Raw genomic sequence first — 19136 nt, forward strand, 5'->3', positions numbered from 1 at the left:
GGAATGAGCGATAAAGCATATAAACAGACATCCTTGTACAAATATTACTATAGGTCACTACATAAAGTTATCAAAAATGACCTGAAAGCTCACTTAGTGAACATTACGAAAACACACAAAGGTACCTAGATATATTGACTATGTTATGTTACTTGAGTCTGTTCTTTAGAATATGGGGCAATGAGTGTGAGGGTTGAGTTTCCATACCATAGCCGAGGGACAAGCCAATTCACACATGAAGATACAGGGAAAACAGGAAAACAAAGTAACTATATGTAGCTGACTTAACATGGAAATTTCTGCAAGGCATAAAAGCTTAGGTCCTTGTCGAAGCCTTAAAATGACCCCAGACCAAACTTTGACTAAAAAAATGAATTATTTCTAGTTGATGTTGTGTAGCAGAATATCTTTCCGGATGACAACACTTTCAAGATGTGTATTAAACATGCTATCATAAGCAATTGCTGGCATCCATCTTAGCAACTGTGAGAATTCATGACTGGCCAAGAGTGCGCAGCACATCTCTCATGGAGCGCCCATACACCAAACCTGGGTGCTGATCTGCTGAAGTCATTCCAGACAAAGACTGAGAGAAGAAACATTTTCCTGAAACTTTAAAGACCACCTGTAGCTGGCATAGGCAAATCATTAGCAATACACACTTTGTTTTATTTCATAATGCTGAAAGCATCTCTCTGAATCATGCCTAGTTATTTTGCTCCTATTTGCATGTCACTAAGGAAAGACTGTGAAGCATTTGATGAGAGCAGCAATGTGCCGAATTTGCATATTGTGGCACATATTAGTGACCCAATGACCTTGATTCACCTTGATCCTATCAGACATTTTAACTCATTCTTAATGATGATTCATTTAAACATGTTGCATCTGCTTTTTGAGATATGAGGAAAAGTATAATATTCCCAAATACTGTAATTTAGTATATCAGTAAATGCAATTGAGAAGTATCATAATGCTTTTAGTACTCTGATAAGAAAAATAAAATAGAGAACTCATCTAATAAGTGTAATGCTTAACAGTGTGGGTCACAGAAATGCAAACAAAAGGAACCCTTTGACATAATCACAGTTTGTCTTAATTTCAGATTGATGCCTGATTTTCCAGATCAGTTCAATGGTTGGCCAGTTCAGAAGGTACAGTATCTCTTTTGCTTTTATTTAAATGTAATTGTTGATGAAGCCATAAGGACAGTCAAAAGCTGAGAGAGTAGTAGGAAAAAATGAAACTTTAATAATTTTATAGTGAGATTCAATTTGATCAAAATGGTATCAAACTGAAGAAAACATCAGTGATCTCTTAATATTGATAATATAAGGAATCATAATAAATGACTAAGAATGCTTTTGCAACTCCACACTATTTTCTTTTAACAGTGTTTGCATAAAAAAACTACACAATTTTTTGAACACTTTTTTGTACAAATATTTTCCTAAAAAGTGGAGGTCCTCTTCATTTCCTAACTCTGCATTAGCACCCAGTTTGGCAAAATGAATTACTATTTGAAATGCTTTACATTTACACCATGATGACCTTCTTCTGCCCCCATTCTGGCAAAAAACTGTAAAGACGCCTCCCACCAAAACAAAAATCCTTGATGCATTTCAATTAAATTGAATTATACAATTACAAGATGCTGAAAAACCTTTCATTATTGAAGTTAGATTTTTCATAAAAAACATGTTTAAAAAAAACAAACTGAAAATAAATACAGTAAATTACTAAATAAAAAACAGGAAAACGTGAGTGGAGCTAGCTTGTCAGGATGCTCTGTCTAATCCTTTACTGATGAGTATTGTTTAAGCTCAGCTTATTTAAATAGCATCACACATTCAGCCAAAAACAATGGTATTTTTGGTAAGTTGTCCAAATACTGAATATGCCATTTTTTTTTTTACCAAATTTTTTTGGTGGCCGAAAATTTGGTACATCCCTACTCGTTACTCGTAGGACAATATTCTCTACTTTAATACACAGTTTCTGCAGGGAACAATTTGATTTACTTTATCTTTTTATTTTACTGATTATGAGCAACATCAATATAGTGATTCCTAAAAAATGTATCATTCTATATTTCACAGAAAACCAATGTTGTTGAGCCAGCTAACATGTAACATACATACTTAGCTGAATCAGTAATTGAGCAGCTACATTTCAAACTTGACGTAGCCTGTTAATGCTTGTGAAGAAATAACATTGAAAAAGCAGTTCCAGTATTACAGATTGGAGCAGATACACAATGACAAGGGCCACGACAAGAAGTCGCAGGCACATACTCTAGCGATGGAACTTAAAAAGTAGCATTAGTTCATGAACTCATCCGAGGAGGGTGACTCAAAAGTCTGATTACAGCAGAGTTTGGTCAATGAGAGTAATGGGACAATCTAAAATGATCCAATAATCAATGAGAAGGTTCCCAGCTTCTTTAGTTGTGCTGAACATTCCATAGGAGCATCCTGTCTTTTTGTAATTCTTGAAAAGGAAATGTAGAAAGAAGAAAAAAAAAACATAATAATTTAAGTGTTTAAGTAGCTTTAGAGGAAGACAGCATTTCCAAATGAAATGTATATATGTCTGATTATGCCACTGTGTCATGGTAAAGTAAGTTGAATGACTTGGTGCTACATAAAGACTTTATCCTATTTATAAATGTTTCTTGTGACTGACGAGGCATGCTGCTGTCCACCTTAGTTACTCGAGAGTCTGCTCATGCCCTCTTAAAAAGATAGAAATTCTCAACCAGGCTGGCTTGATGACACTCAGTATGATGAGTAGGGCTTAAGCTCTGCCAGGAGTTTAGAATGCTAGTGTGTTAAAATTAAAATGTTCTACTTTTAGAATTGGCACTTATTCAAATTTCAATATGTAATTCTATTTTAGGCAGAAGTGACGGACTTCTAAGTTTAAATGGTCTAGTCGTCAAGCAACGTTGTCTACAATAGTGATTTATATTAAACCCAGATTACAGAGGTTTCCTTCTTTTAGGCCACTTGCCATTTTCTGTCCAGAAATGACCTGTAAAGGCTGTCTCAGACTCTGTTTTCTCCCTGATTAAATCTTGTCATATGACACAGCACTAAAATGTAAAGAATGGTTTCTTTTATCATATGCCAAGAACTAAAAAGTAACAACTGACAAAGCAGGTTTTAAAAGAAGATCTCTTATGCCTTTAATTCCAGCAAAAAAAAAAAATGTAAAAAGTACAAATGTTGTATTGTCCTTTTTCTCAATCAATTCTATATACAGAAAACCCAATCATGACTTTTTTCTTTCCACCTTCTGCTCTATGCCACCTCCCATTCGCCCTGCTCTTCTCTCCTCTACTCTGACCCAGTTTTACAATTCAGGCCGCCTTCAGCATTTCTCTTTCGCTCTTTCTGCCTTAGTCTCAGCAGACAGGAACCCAAAACTGAAACTGCTTTTCCTGCAAAAACTTTTCTACCGATGCCAGTAGAAAGCCCCTTCACCGAATGAAAGAAAATATGTAGCATTCAAACTTCCAACCTAATACTCTGTAAAAATAAAACCACCCACCTACATTTGCTCCACTATTTTATTTCTTTTCAAAGATGCCACAATTCTGTCCAAGAGACAAGGATCCTCGTATCACTTTTTCAAAACAACCCATCAGTAGCATCAAGCACGAGGCAGAAACCAACCACAGATAGGGCACCATTCCATCAAAGGACACAATCCCATACATACCCACGCTAGGACAGACTTTGGGCCCATGACCTTAAACTGGTTGAAGCAGGCCTAATAATAGATAGGTGAACGTTTTAGCTGCAAATTAAAGCCTTGACTTTTGTGACTTTTGCTACTTTTACAGATTTTCTTTGTCATCTAAGGTAATTGATTTTCAGATTTCTTCTTTTTTTTTTTTTGCTGTTGTGTAATATAACAGAGGGTGGTGCCAAAGGGTGCAGCTCTTTTCAAGAAAGGCACAGCAGAATGTCTGAAAAACTATTTCAAAAGTCAGCAGTTCCTAAAATGAATAGTAGATTTTTCTGGGATTACCAGCAATAACCCCACCCCACAAGGCTGTTAAAACATCAAGCATTTAAAACGTTAAAATGTTATGAATGGAGCAAAAAGTAGTATCAGCAAGAAATTGCATGACAAAAAAAAAACAGAAAAATATTCCAACAAACGAATAAATTGGGCTAATGACAATTCGCAAACACACACAAACGACCAGCCTACCAGCTGGACATAGTGAAGTAAGGCACTTGTAGCACATTGTAGCATAAGGAACCAACTGTGTGAAATGAGAAGGGGTCTTCCTTCCCTTTTCAGAGCTAAGTGACTAAATAGGACCCAGCTTGGACCAGATAAATGAAGCATTGTCTGTGGAAAATAATAAAACAAAAGCAGTGGTTAAAAAAAGGTTGGGAATCAGTGAATTCTAAAACTGTGAGATGAAGTGGAATGAACACCAGAAAAGAGTTAAAGCTCTGAAGGAACTGAGCTGAACCTTCCAGTTGGACCGTTCCCAAAGGTGTAACCTGTGACACAGTCTGCTTATATGCCCCAATAGTTTGCTCTCTTTCTCTCTCTCTCTTTCTTCAACTACAACTCAGCTGATTCTTGTTAGTAAAAAACAAAATGAAACAGCAAATTTGTATTTTAAAAACTAAACACGACCCTCTGGATATTTCTTGTCTTTCCTCAATAAGCCAGTCTTATGTCCTTTGCCTTTTACTATGACAAAAGCAGACATGGTTCAAAGAAGACACAATGAACCACGGATGAAAAAAAGGAGATCAACTGTCATCCTATGCAAGATTTTAAACTCAAAATAACAAGGAGTGAAACAGAACTGATCACTGCTGCTCTTCCATGAGAATCCTTTAGACCTGCTGGGGCTTTTGATAGTATAATTAACAAACAAAAACTGAGAAAAAGATGGTAAAGTAAACTTTTTATCTATATTTTCCACAATGGCTTTTCTTGCATTACCTCTAAAGAAGCTGGCTACAATATTGCTTGGAAAATACCTGTCTGATCTGCTTCACAGAGAGCCAGATGACAATTCAGGTCTCTTTGCCCTCGACAAAGCATTCAGGTATCAAACAAAGATTTATGATGTGCTTTGAATTTTTTGCATAAATGTGCATGTACATTTCATTTTCTCAGGATCAAAGTATGGCAGTGACTTCCACGCCCACGTTTTGCTGGGAAGGGCTCTTGTTCGAAACACCGCCATTTTATATGTGGCAAGAAATCGACATTTTAAAAGAGTCTGAGAATGGACATGAGAACACCATTCCCCATTTATAAATCAGCTAAAGTAACAACACTGTTAGGTGTAAATCTGAGATTACTTTCTATTTTCTGATTCAATTAGTGTGCTTTTCAGGCATTACAATATAAAGCAATGTGTGTTTCTTCCTAAGACAGTGGGGGAAGAAAGGCTTTGTTTTCTACAGGGAACAGCTGAACTGACAGTGCAAGAAAATGAAAATGAGAGTTTGAGGGCATACATGTCTATATTTTAACTTGACCTCAATAAAGGTGCCGGTGTTGAGCGCCACACTGTTTCAAGGTGATGATTAGTTTCTTTTTTTAAACTTCCAAATGACTCGTGACGATTTGGCAAGAACATCTTGATCAAAGATGCAATTTAAAAAGAATGGCGACCTAAACCCAGAAGTCAAAGATCTTACACAACAGCCTGCAGTATATGCTGCTTTTGAAATACTTTCATTATAGTTCCTTTCTTTTGTTTGTTTTGTTGCCTCACTGCTACTCATATTTGTTCTTTGAGCCGAACTGTTTTATTCAGCTGCACTCTGGAACATGGTTCCCAAAATGGATGGTTTATTCAGCACATGAACTAGTAATAACTGTGTATTTGCATACGAAGACATCAACTTACTAAGTTCTAATCAAGTTTTTTTTTTAAATAAGTGAACATCAACTCTGGTTTTGCATTTATTGTTTCCATTTGATAATGTCATTTAGTGTTGGAAAAAATCATAATGAAAACCTAGTTGTTAATTTACTACCTTCAAAACACTTCTACGTGCACTTTCAAAATGTAATATATCAAAACTATTTGTTACAACTTGTGCTCATGTTTTAAAACAGTTTGGGAAATGAAACAGTATTTCCAAGTAAAGGCAAATTCATTATACAGTATGTGTTATGATAAATGGCAGAATAAATATTTAAAATCTTATTATCTTAAAATTAATGCAGCCTTTATTTTATCATGCACTCATACGGTAATTGGTAAATAAGGTGATCCAAACATTAACTACAAGTAAATGTATCGCTGTGCAAGTCCATAGTGATATTCTCTGACATTTTTAAATAACAGATATTGTAACCATCTATATAAGTAGATTTTTTAAATTTTATTTATGGTTAGTAAAAGAAGATGTATTGTTAAGGGGAATTTCTAGTTGTCCTATGTACGTATCTGTACAAATGTATCCAACAAACATAACTCAAAAGAGCAGTAGAAACTCTTACTGTATTAAAAATATTACTGAAATAAAAATTCATCAATATGTTCTATTTAAATGTATGCCAATTCATCTTTTGTTTGTGAATCTCCTCTACATATAATGGAGTAATCATTAAAACTGTATTCAGTGAATCCTTATTTCATGTCACACATGCCAAGTCTACAATCAAACTATGGATCTTTCTTTTATGTCCTTCACAGAGTACAAGACGCTTTATAAAACAAACATGGATACATTTTAAAGCAAAAATATTAAGTACAAGAACTTTTAATACATAACAAAAACACAACAGACAAACTTAACTGTGCCTAAGTAAAGTTGAACTAATTAGCCAACTGAAGAACATGACGGCATTTGAACAGCTTTTCATCACTCAACTTGTTACAGGACATGTACTGAATTACCTCTGTTTTATCAAAAGTTTATAATATTTATAATCTTGTGTGTGAGATTTTAGTTTTACAGTTGTCAGATGTTAAAAATAATCTATCCATCCATTGACCAAAAATCTGCATAAGAATATATTCATCCATTTTAATTAACTATTCTGTTCTGTTTCATGGTCTGAAGGTGAAAAGGGGTCTCTACTTAAATAAAATATTTTAAATGAAACACTGATTGGAGGAAATAAAGTGCAAAATAATTAACAATTGAATGATTAAAGAAAAATGGCATCCTTTTATTTTTAAACATAATACTATGGTTTATTTTTTCCATCACATAACTCTAAACAATGAATACCCCAATATATTATGTTACTTTATATGTTTCCCGATCGAAGATCATATCTTATGTTTTAGGCAATAAACATGCAGGAATGATTTATATAACTGTAGTTGGTTTTCAACAGTTTTGTAGGAATTCTAAAATATTAAAGCTGACACAAACATAGGGCATACATACATTTATCAAAATAAAACCCACAAAATGATAAATATAAGGGGCAATAGGGAATTTGCCAATACACAAAATGATAAAGTACACCAAGGATCTTTTCCTATTAAATACTATTTAAATAAACTTTATATTAAAGGAACTTTATGCAATCGAAAAAACTTAATCATATAATTCTCCTTTAGATCTGATAAAAAGTTGGAACTTTTTAACCATTAACAAATAACACTTCTGTGGAAAGATTTGGCTGCAGATAATTAGCCTTGACTGTTAATAAAACTGATAGAAATCAGAAAGATTAATCCTAAAATCAAACGATCAAAACAGCTATGATCAAAGCGAAGTTTTGATCATTTTCAGATTTCACTGGGAAGCTGAAAATAAACCGGGACGTGTCAGACTGCGGCTCCGAGCGACACTGGATTGAAAGAAGCTGTTCGGAAAACAAATGGATACCACGTGTGACTTATAATATTGCATTGTGATAAATGTTTGACATTTACCAATCAAATAATGACTGCACTTATGAAATTTCTTGATGACCGTCATTTCAAATCACTCTGTGCAATATACTGTACACGAACTCTTACTTAGTTCGTTTGGATCATTCGTTTCTTAAACCCGCTTATTTCAATGCAGTTCTTTTTCAATATGTCCCCCTTAATAACGGCCAAAATATGTCAAATGTACATTTAGTGCTAATTGATTCTGATAAACTTTGTTTTTTAGAAAGGAACTCCAATCACATGCAAGTGCGCCTCTCACAAAAAAAACGTTACAGTTATTAATTCAATGACACTTGGATCACTTGATCCTTGCTGTAGATAGTGTTTACATTGTGCATGGATCAAAGGAAATGCAGCCAAACCAGTATGCCATTTGTCAACAACATGAAATTTAAAGCATGCTTCCTAATAAACACGTTTATTTATCTATGTCAAGGATGATAAAGTTACAATTCCCTGCATATAGTACATGTACAACTACAATCAAATGAAGAGCTCCGTGATATATTGAGAACACTGCAACACATTTTTTGTTATATTGCGTGCATTGTTCTTTATAATGTCTTCTGTTTTACCATACGTTTGTGTAAACACTTTCATGAAGAATCAAAAGGTGCCAGGTAAACGAATGCATTTTTAACTTCTTTCAAGGGTCTTGGTGGGGAGAGAAGCACGCCTGAAATCATATTCTGATTAATTTTAATGCAGAACAGAGTGTGCGATTTGATTTCATCTTTCTTCCATACATGGGAGAAGTAGGTTAGAGAGAGCTTGTAGCAGGAGAAAACTCGGCGACCTACATAAGAAACCCAAGTCGGGTTTAGCCGCTTTCACCGGTGGAAGCTGTTCCTTGTCAGAGCCTGTGACAGCCTCCGGGCGCGGACTGGAGACTCCTCCGTTCTGGGCTCATCTTTCCATTGCAATGAAAGCTACTCTGTACGATACTTTTTTGTCGCAATGCTTTCAGACCAATTTTCCGTATATATGTATTTTCTCCGTTTGTTTCAGGTGTTCAATTAGACATGTCAGTTACGTCATTAACAAAAACAAACAAACAAATAAAAAACAGTGCAGCCGCTAGACGCAACCCACAAAACACCTCAACTTAGCCCGCCTTCATAAAGATATAAACATGGGGAAATATCGATTACAGCCTAAACCAAATATACTTCACAGAGCAATTCGCAGTCCAGAAAACAAACCTGCGCACTAAACGACCCAGGGACGCCGAGCGACTCGCTCCTCCGCCCGAAATTAAGGGTAAAAACGAGGCCACCCGTGTGTCCAAATCCCGCTACAATATGGATTCACAAAACTGAGATATACATTCAAATAAAGAAAAAAACAATGGTCATACGAAAGCCGCCAGAAATGCGCAGAGACTTACACTTCATGAAGTGCGCTCAGCCAAAACGCCGCGTTTCTACTTTTTTTAACTCGACGGGAGGAATTAACCCTTTACTCGTTTGCCGTGTGTGGTTGCAACAATTTAACAAGAGCGCGAAATTGCTGCACAAATTCCAAATGTGAAAGACTGCAAATGCCGTAGGTAATTAGTAGCTGCATGAATCTGACAGGAATTGCAATTATAGTCAATTCATTCCATCACTTTTAAATAAAGAGTAAAATGATCAACTTTTCACTTCTCAACATCCTTTACTCCCAAGTCAGAAATTACAGCTGTAACGTTCATTATATTGTGACCCACGACCGAATAAAGCATAACAAAAATATTGATTGTCATCCATGCACTACATAATAAAGCTAGGACACATTAATTTTTTAACAATTAAAGTCAAGTCATCTGGATCAAATATATTTCAGGCTTACTTAACAATGTGCATGTAATGCCGTGCATGTGTTCTAGCCTTGAAAAGAAACCCGTGAGTTAGTGAATTATGTTTCAAATACCAACCTGAGCAATGCCATTTAACACATTACCGTATCTTGTTAAATGTTAAACCTGTTAAACATAATATGCTTTTATTAAAATGTAAAATGAAGTAAATATAACTTTGCAGCTATTGCACTAAAGAAAACAAAAAACACAGCATATGCTTAATGTAAATTGACAGTAAGTGTTTTAATATTAAATACACATGTAGACGGATATGCAGATACTAGTTAGCTATAGTGACTTACATATCTATCTATCTATCTATCTATCTATCTATCTATCTATCTATCTATCTATCTATCTATCTATCTATCTATCTGTTTTGCTCATTTAAGTAGTAAACGTTAACAGGTCAAGTGTATCAACAAATGGCTTAAAAAGAAAAGAAGCAATATTACATTTTCCTGGAATTGATACAGCAATTTTTCTAGTGTCAGTGTATGTAATTTAGTAATAATAATTATGCTGAAAATGGTGATATGTAGTATTTGAAATAAATGTAGAAACAATTGTGGAGTCTGCTGGAAATGTTACTTCATCCATCTATCTATCTATCTATCTATCTATCTATCTATCTATCTATCTATCTATCTATCTATCTATCTAATATAGTGCCTTTTATTATCTATCTATCTATCTATCTATCTATCTATCTATCTATCTATCTATCTATCTATCTATCTATCTATCTATCTATCTATCTTAAAAATAAACATGCCAAAAAGGTTCTTCAAACCAGAGTCATAGTGGAACCATTTCTGGTTTCTAAAAGAACGTTCCATGTTAAGGTTCCAGAACCATAAATAACCAAGAATAGATGATAAGAGATTTCTGAAATATCAGTGGGTTTTTAATTTAAAAAGGACTCTTGCTGCATACAACTCCACAGGCTAATTTCAGGTTTTCTTGATCTGTTAGTATATTGCCAAATAGCCTATATATTAAATATTTCCACATAAATTAGGAAACTTTTTAAAGCACAATGTACCACGTTCATATGCCAAGAACCCTTCCAAAATTTAAATGGTTCTTTGCCAAGCAATGGTTCAGAACCCAGCAAAATGCCATTAAAGAATTGTTACTTTAAAGAGTCTATCTATCTATCTATCTATCTATCTATCTATCTATCTATCTATCTATCTATCTATCTATCTATCTATCATTTCCAGCAAACTCCACAATTATTTCTAAATGTGAAATTACATTATATTCATACGTATCACCTTTTCCTGCATAATTATTTTACTAACTTTGATACAGTCACACTGACAGAAAGATGAACAGAATTGTTGTACCTTTTATATAAAAATGCTCTTTTTGCTTCTACGGTTACTTTTCAAGTTATATGTCCAAACATTTGACCTTTTGAAATGTACTGCTATAATGATGAAAAGATAGATAGATAGATAGATAGATAGATAGATAGATAGATAGATAGATAGATAGATAGATAGATAGATAGATAGATAGATAGATAGATATCTATCTATCTATCTATCTATCTATCTATCTATAGATAGATAGATAGATAGATAGATAGATAGATAGATAGATAGATAGATAGATAGATAGATAGATAGATAGATAGATAGATAGATAGATAGATAGATTCTTCAAAGTAACAATTCTTTAATGGCATTTTGCTGGGTTCCTTGTATAGAACCATTGCTTGGCAAAGAACCATTTAAATCTTGGAAGGGGTCTTGGCATATGAACATGGTACATTGTGCTTTAAAAGGTTTCCTAATATATGTGGAAATGTTTAATATATAGGCTATTTGGCAATATACTAACAGATCAAGAAAACCTGAAATTAGTCTGTGGAGTTGTATGCAGCAAGAATCCTTTTTAAATTAAAAACTCACTGATATTTCAGAAGTCCGTTATCATCTATTCTTAGCTATTTATGGAATAAAAGTCCCTTCTGGAACCTTAACATGGATGGTTCTTTTAGAAACCAGAAATGGTTCCACTATGACACTGGTTTGAAGAACCATTGTGGCATATTTATTTTTAAGATAGATAGATAGATAGATAGATAGATAGATAGATAGATAGATAGATAGATAGATAGATAGATAGATAGATAATAAAAGGCACTATATTAGATAGATAGATAGATAGATAGATAGATAGATAGATAGATAGATAGATAGATAGATAGATAGATAGATAGATAGATAGATGGATGAAGTAACATTTCCAGCAGACTCCACAATTGTTTCTACATTTATTTCAAATACTACATATCACCATTTTCAGCATAATTATTATTACTAAATTACATACACTGACACTAGAAAAATCATCAATTCCAGGAAAATGTAATATTGCTTCTTTTCTTTTTAAGCCATTTGTTGATACACTTGACCTGTTAATGTTTACTGCTTAAATGAGTAAAACAGATAGATAGATAGATAGATAGATAGATAGATAGATAGATAGATAGATAGATAGATAGATAGATAGATAGATAGATAGATAATACTATTTTCAGAAAACATATATTTGCAGTTTCACAAGCACAGCATAAAGTTTGAAGTGAAATACCTAAATGAACATTTGAAAAGCTGTCATTCTTTAAACTAACCAATGCGTTCAAGTGGAATGAAGCTGACTATTAATATGAAAGTAATCAATGAAACTAAATAAGTGTGTATCTTCTCTGATTTACCCTATACTGTCCCAAATGCACACACAGACAGCTGCCAATGATCCTAAGGGAAACCATTTAAAGACTACAGGGATTTGATGCCCATCTGATCAGATTCACTGCATTCTCCATAGGAAATCAAGAAGTATTATATTCCAGACCAAGCCAGTGAAATACTTATAATGGGATTTCTACGTGGGTTATTTGATTTGCACAATGGGCTTTGCTCACCATAAATTCCAGTACCAGTTTAAACATTGCCCCAACATGTATTTAGACTACAACTGTATAAGAACAGACATAATATTTACTAACATTTTATAATGATATACAGTAACATACAAATGTAAAAATCATATATGAAGTTTGGTAGCAGGTCCTATTTTAAAAGTAACTGCAGATGACCGTCTCATCATTCGATATACATTGAACTTGAAATTTTAATTTTAAATTCATTTTAACAATAAAGCTACTACTGAGGTAAGTTGTAAACAATTATAATTTCCATAAGGTGCACGCACGTAGAAATTTTAATTTTCTTTAATAACCTTTAACAAAAGTCTGAAATGTTGGGAACTTGGAATCTATGCTTCTGGAAAGTTCTCTCATACACCCCAGTTAAGATTCTCTAAGATAAATTAAATAATTTGCAGGCTTTTCCTTAGACATCACATTTGCCAAAAATAACATTCAATTATCGATTCAATAATTGAAGCAAAACAAACTAAATAAATCTTCTCATGAAAAATGAACATATAATAATTAAATCACAATACATTAAAGTAAAGCTAACATTTCTGACTACATAACATTAAAACATCACATAAAATGAATACAGCTTTGCCCCTAAGGTAGTGCAGAGCTTTTCCATTAATGCTATTTAGCATGTGTGGGAACCTCTGGACAATGAATTCTGCTAAATTGAGGATGATGTGAAGCAGAAAATCACATTTTTAGAGGGGAATTTTAGTCCAGGAGATTAAAAGAATAAAGAATAACTATTGATTTCATGCCCTAAAGGACTCACTCAGGCTTTGTATACAGTTCAGTGTTTATTTGAAAAATAAAACAAAGTATACCTTCTGCTTTACAAACGCAATTCACTTATGCTGTAGGTGGACGTGACACTGGACTATACAGCATCATCCCATGCAGTTATGCATCCTCATATTGGCTATATTCACAAAACATATGGATGTTAACTACATTCGTCTTCTAAAGTCATTTGTAAAAATACAAAATCTCTCAAATCTTACTTGATTTCAACTGATAATGTATTATCTACAGGGTTAAATAAACTACTCATTCTTTTTGCTTCTTTTCAAATTTTCAGGCTGATGAGGTAGCATGCCTGGTACACTTAACAAAAATGTAATTCTTCTGCTTTTTAATATTTCAGAAGTTATGAAAAGGATGGTCGTATTTGTTTCGACACACCCACTGCAAGTCGCGCTGAACAATTTTCCCGATGACCCAAAAGTAATCTCTCTATGCATCTCTAAACGAGCATTCTCTCATGTCAAAGCCCTGAGTTAGCATTGCGGCGGTTCTGAACAAATCGATACAAGCTACTCTGTTATTACAGGCTCTACTGAAATGCCAGGGTCGACTCTTGTTTCTTCGGTGGTCGGTTGCTGAAATTTCACGGTGAGCGTACCGAGCTGGCAGGCGCTATTAAAAGAGAGCGACTCGCCGTGCAGACACGATCGATCGGATTTCAACGTGCAGATACTATGGAAATCCACGATAAGCAGGCAGCGATGGTCTGCTGCCAAGAATGAAGGCTTTGAAGTACAGTAATGATAAGAAGAAGAAAAAAAGGAAAGCATCTAAAATAGGCACAGACTATTATTAAATTTCTTTTGTTCGCTTGTACTCGATGTTAATGTGGAGTGCGGTAACTTTTACTGAGCCGCCATAAAATATTTTATAGATCTTGTTTCAAAACCGCAAGGGTTGTGTGCCTCGTGAAATCCGTGCGCACGTAGATACACTCAAGAGGTCTACAAGAAGCACGAAAAGGGGGATAATAAAAATGAGCAGGGTGGGCGCCTATGTCCCGATTACCGTCGAGTGCCTTAACTGCCGTTTAATATATTTTAATCTACGATTCAAGGCAAATAATTGAAAACTGTAAAATGAGCACGCATATCTGTATATAGGGGATATAAAGCGCTGTGTTTAAAATTTCATCAGACTCAGTTTTTCTTTTTTTTTTCAAAGATCTAAAGACATAATATACAAATAAATATGTATTCCTTTTCAACTAGTGGGTCGTATTTAAAAGTATAAGTGAGGGACAGGGAGATCTATGCACTCATATAAATAAACTTGCTATGTTGCTGATATGTAGGTGAGAATATAAAAAAACAAACTCCACGGGGCTTTGTATCTTTAAGAAGATCCTACAAAATGAAACACGCCAGCAAGAAGTTTCCTTTTTGCAGTTTGGCCACGTTATTTTTTGGCCATACTGCACAGTAAGAAAGCTTACTGCATAGTGCAGTGGCAATATGTGGAATAAACTGCGTGACATGAAAATATCAACTTGTTTTTTTTTTCATTAATCTTAAACTGGATTATATTCAAGTGTCAGATAGTTAAAAAAATATATTTTATGTTGATCACTGTCAAGTGAGCTGTGCCCACTCAGATCTGAATGGCTGGCTTCAATGATTTTTACGTATTTTGAGAAGAGTTTGGTGATAGAAGGGTGAACATACTGTGTAACAAGATAAACATTTGACTGTATGAATACACCAAGTCACATCTGAGAGGCTTGATATTTGGCCAGATAATAAGATCATTGTCCTCATTAATGTCAAAGCATTCCTGTATTTGAAAAGCAATTTAATATACAAAAGCTAAGGGTTTCTCTTCTGCAAAATGCATCCATTTTCTTAATCTGCTTTTCCTACTAATGAATCTCACCACAAAATGTTTGATCAAACAATAAAGGGCAATCATATAAAACACAGAAATTCAACTAGCAATAAAGCAATTATTTTTTGTAAGGCCTTTCATATTCACCCTCTCACACAACAGTCAATAAAACAACTAAAATCAAAATCATGAAGGAAAAAAGAAATATTTGTTTATGTCCACTATCACAAGGCATCTTAAATAACAGTCCCGGACAATAATGCATCCATTCATATATCCTGTTGAATTTTTTTTTTATTGAAGTGGGAAGACATTTCTAGTATTATGGAGAAAGAAACATCTACTACATGAAAGGTACCACAGAGTGCAGTTCTGAGTGACATTAAATACATCCCTCTGCTTACACATGAATATTCGGAACTACTGTTTTCATGACATATCACAAAGAATTAAATTAAGATAAATAAAAGGGCAATCATATAAATCATATCATTAACAATTTTATTGTGTCTGTCCAATCACAGACATAGGAGTCAATGTTACACAACCATACAAAACATGTTTTACTTGTGTATTACTTTTCATAATATCGCCGGTCAAAAAGTAATTTAAATAACAATCCACAACAGTAATCTATTCATGATACCATTACATGTTTTTATTATTGTATTCTGTGGTTTTAGTTTGTTTTTCTTACTTATTATGAAAATGATCAACCTGACCTCTGCAATAGTGTCACAATTTTAGAAATAACTAAAAAGCTTTTAGTTTCAATCCTTAGTATTCTAGAATATAGATAAGAATAACAATAAACATCCCTTCATTTATCCATTTTTGTATTCACCATTCCCACGTCAGGGTTGTACGGAACTACACTCTTAAAAATAAGAGCCCTAAACTGACACTTTACTGGCTTGTGTGGCTCCTCATAAAGCCATTGCTTAACAAAGAACCATTTTATTCTGGGAGGTTAAATTGGTTCTTTGAGCTTTGAAGACGTTCCTAACTTGTGGACAAAACAGAAACCTTTAGTGCATGGTAGGCTACCTAGCAAGATACAAAAGATCAGGAACTCCTGAATTTTGCTTGTGTTATTTTATGCAAGAGTCCTTTTAAATTCAGGAACCCATTGGCATTTTACAAATCTATAATTTAAACATAGTTATTTGTGATGTCCGTTATGGGTCTAAATAAATCAAGCTTCTTTCTGGAACCATCATGTGGATAGATCTTTCTGGAAACATCATAATGGTTCGGCTATGGCATCACTCTGAAAAAACATTTTGGCACCTTGAGTATCTAGAACTATACCGCAGGAAAAATTAAATCGAACCAGAAAGAAACTCACATAATACTTAGGAAATTGTCCAATAGAAGTCAAATTAAAGTGAGTTTGCTTCCTAAAAATTACAATTCTGAATCAAACACTTTGCAATAAAAAAACACAGATTTACCTAATCTTGGTGTCAATAAAGCTCAATCTCTGTTTGTTTGTTCTTTATGAACAGCTTGGTTTTTCAAACAACAAACTTGAAATTTCAGTACAAGTTCTCACCCAAGTTACGTTTTTGACATCACATTTTTGGACTTTCCCCAGAGACGTTCGAGTGGTAAGAAATACTACAGAGTGATCTATCAGCAGTGAAGCAGCACCACATATGTTGTGATATTCATCAATCTTGCCTTTCAAACATACAATTTGGGCCTGGTTCCTAACCGTTTCACTTTTTCTTTCATCAGGAGTTTCCGTCATGACTATTTGTCATCGACTTAAACCGACCCGAGTAGGGTAATATCGTTCACTGTGTTAATTTATTGAAAATTGGGATTCTACACATCAGAAGGAAAAACCAAGAATATATATTTATACATACAATATATAAATATAAATATATATTATAATATTAAATATATATATATAATAGAATAAAACAATACATAAATAATATCATTTTTGAATAATAAAATAGAATGTCTGTCTGTAGTTCCCTACACAATCCCATATCCATTGATTGAACAGGACCAAATTTTGCATAGTTGCACTCCATATGGCCAAAACCAATCACTTTGGAACCCAAAATGTTGGCCCTAGGGGTCCCAGTAGTTTTGTTTTTCTTAGGTTCTACAGTATGCACACCAGTGCCACCTGCTGGCTCAAAGCAAGTGGAACACTTGAACAGACTGAAACCAAACTTGCAGACAAAATAATCAGAGCTTAACATTATTTACCAGGGCAACACCATGTGCTGCTTCAATCTACATGAATTAAAAAATGAGTATTGTGTGCTGTTGGGTGAGGTTTGATCGAGAGGGGAAATACAGAACAACACAACGGAGAATTAAAGGGCTTTTGTTTAACTCTTGCGTTGTTGGCTTTTCTTTATAATTTAAGCACTACAAACTGTGGACCTTCAACTAAGAAGACACGTCAGATATGACAGTATTTATGGTTGCAACCCAGCATGGAGTTACCACAATTCTGGAATCCAATTGGACCCAAAAAGGACAAACTCTTGACTCGTAAGCACAATGAAATTGATAGAAAGGCAGTGTGAGTGACAGATGGGACAGCTAGCAATAACAATGGGTTACCATTTAAAAAACACAAAAACCTATATTCTCTTTCCTTAATGTAATCTACAAATTTGCCCGGGCAATGCCAGGTACTTAGGATAGTATTATATAGAAAAAAAGCCTTCCGGTGCTAAAAATAGTTATGCATTAAATGATGATGATGATGATGACATACTTTGCTAAATAAAACAAGTTTATTTGTGATAAAGTTTGGTAATTTATAACTTGTCTTTGGTAATTTATAACTTGTTTGGTAATTTATAGCTGTCTACCTTTGCACCTTACCGCTTTCTTACCCATGTAACTCAGCTAGTTGAAATAAAGAAGAGATACATTTCTGATTAAAATAGTTCTCAAAGATGGTAACTGATTGATTAACTGATCAGTAGTTAGTATCAAAACGTTTTATAATATAACATGTCTTTCAAGCAGCAGTGTGAATAGAGGCAGTGCGAATGGGGATGTATTGCACTAAGGCCTATTGTGCCCTCCAGTCCAAATTTACTTCTTTACATTAGAGCCCAACAAGTTCTAGTTATGAAACTTCTATTAAGTTAAATACTATTGTTATTTTAAATATTTTCAAACAAACCAATAGAAAGATTATTTTATCTCCCTGTATAAGAAGATGAACAGAAATGAAATAATGTGTGTTATTGTGTTTATTTGAGTGAATCTAACACATACATATTTAGATTAACACACCAGTGTACTAAGTGGTCTCACAGCACCTAGACCCCAGTTTAATTCCTGGATGGGCTGTTTTAGGTACAGTATGTTTGGTTGTGTTCAGGGGGGTTCCTAGTGGTAATCTGACTTAATCCCACAGTCTAAAGACATGGTATCAGGTGAACTGATCCCTTCTAGATAATCAGCATGGTGTACTTTTGGTTGTGTGCTTAGCTACATCTTGATGGACTCATAGCTCATTCAGGGTTAGTTCCTGCTGTGCATGCTGGAACAGAGCGTGGAGGTGTGTTTTTACTACATTCACTAGTCTATGTGAGATATCCAAGTAAGACTTTTATAGTATTACTAGTGAAACACATGGATCTCCAGTCGCATGCATTTCTCCGACTTTGTCATCTTGTATTCTGCATCCTGCACTGATGCTCATTGGATGGTGCAACTCTTCTTCTTATTATTAATATTACTATGGTGTTCTTCAACATCTCATCGGACAATGTGATTTGCTTGATGCTCTGCAGATGTAACTGGTCTTGTTTTTCTTTCCACCA

The 19136-nt window shown here is 34.2% G+C and overlaps 1 protein-coding gene across 1 annotated transcript in view; it reads left to right on the plus strand.

Annotated features, from left to right (window-relative positions):
- The first annotated feature begins 4569 nt into the window (after positions 1–4569).
- si:dkey-79d12.5 (maternal B9.15 protein) overlaps positions 4570–19136 on the plus strand; it is a 62488-nt gene continuing 47921 nt past the window's right edge. The window contains exon 1 of the mRNA XM_051920505.1: positions 4570–4926. The gene's annotated coding sequence lies outside the window, so the exon portion shown is untranslated. The remainder of the gene's footprint in view (positions 4927–19136) is intronic.

Source organism: Erpetoichthys calabaricus, chromosome 17 (genome assembly GCF_900747795.2).
Source record: "Erpetoichthys calabaricus chromosome 17, fErpCal1.3, whole genome shotgun sequence".
Taxonomy (NCBI): domain Eukaryota; kingdom Metazoa; phylum Chordata; class Cladistia; order Polypteriformes; family Polypteridae; genus Erpetoichthys; species Erpetoichthys calabaricus.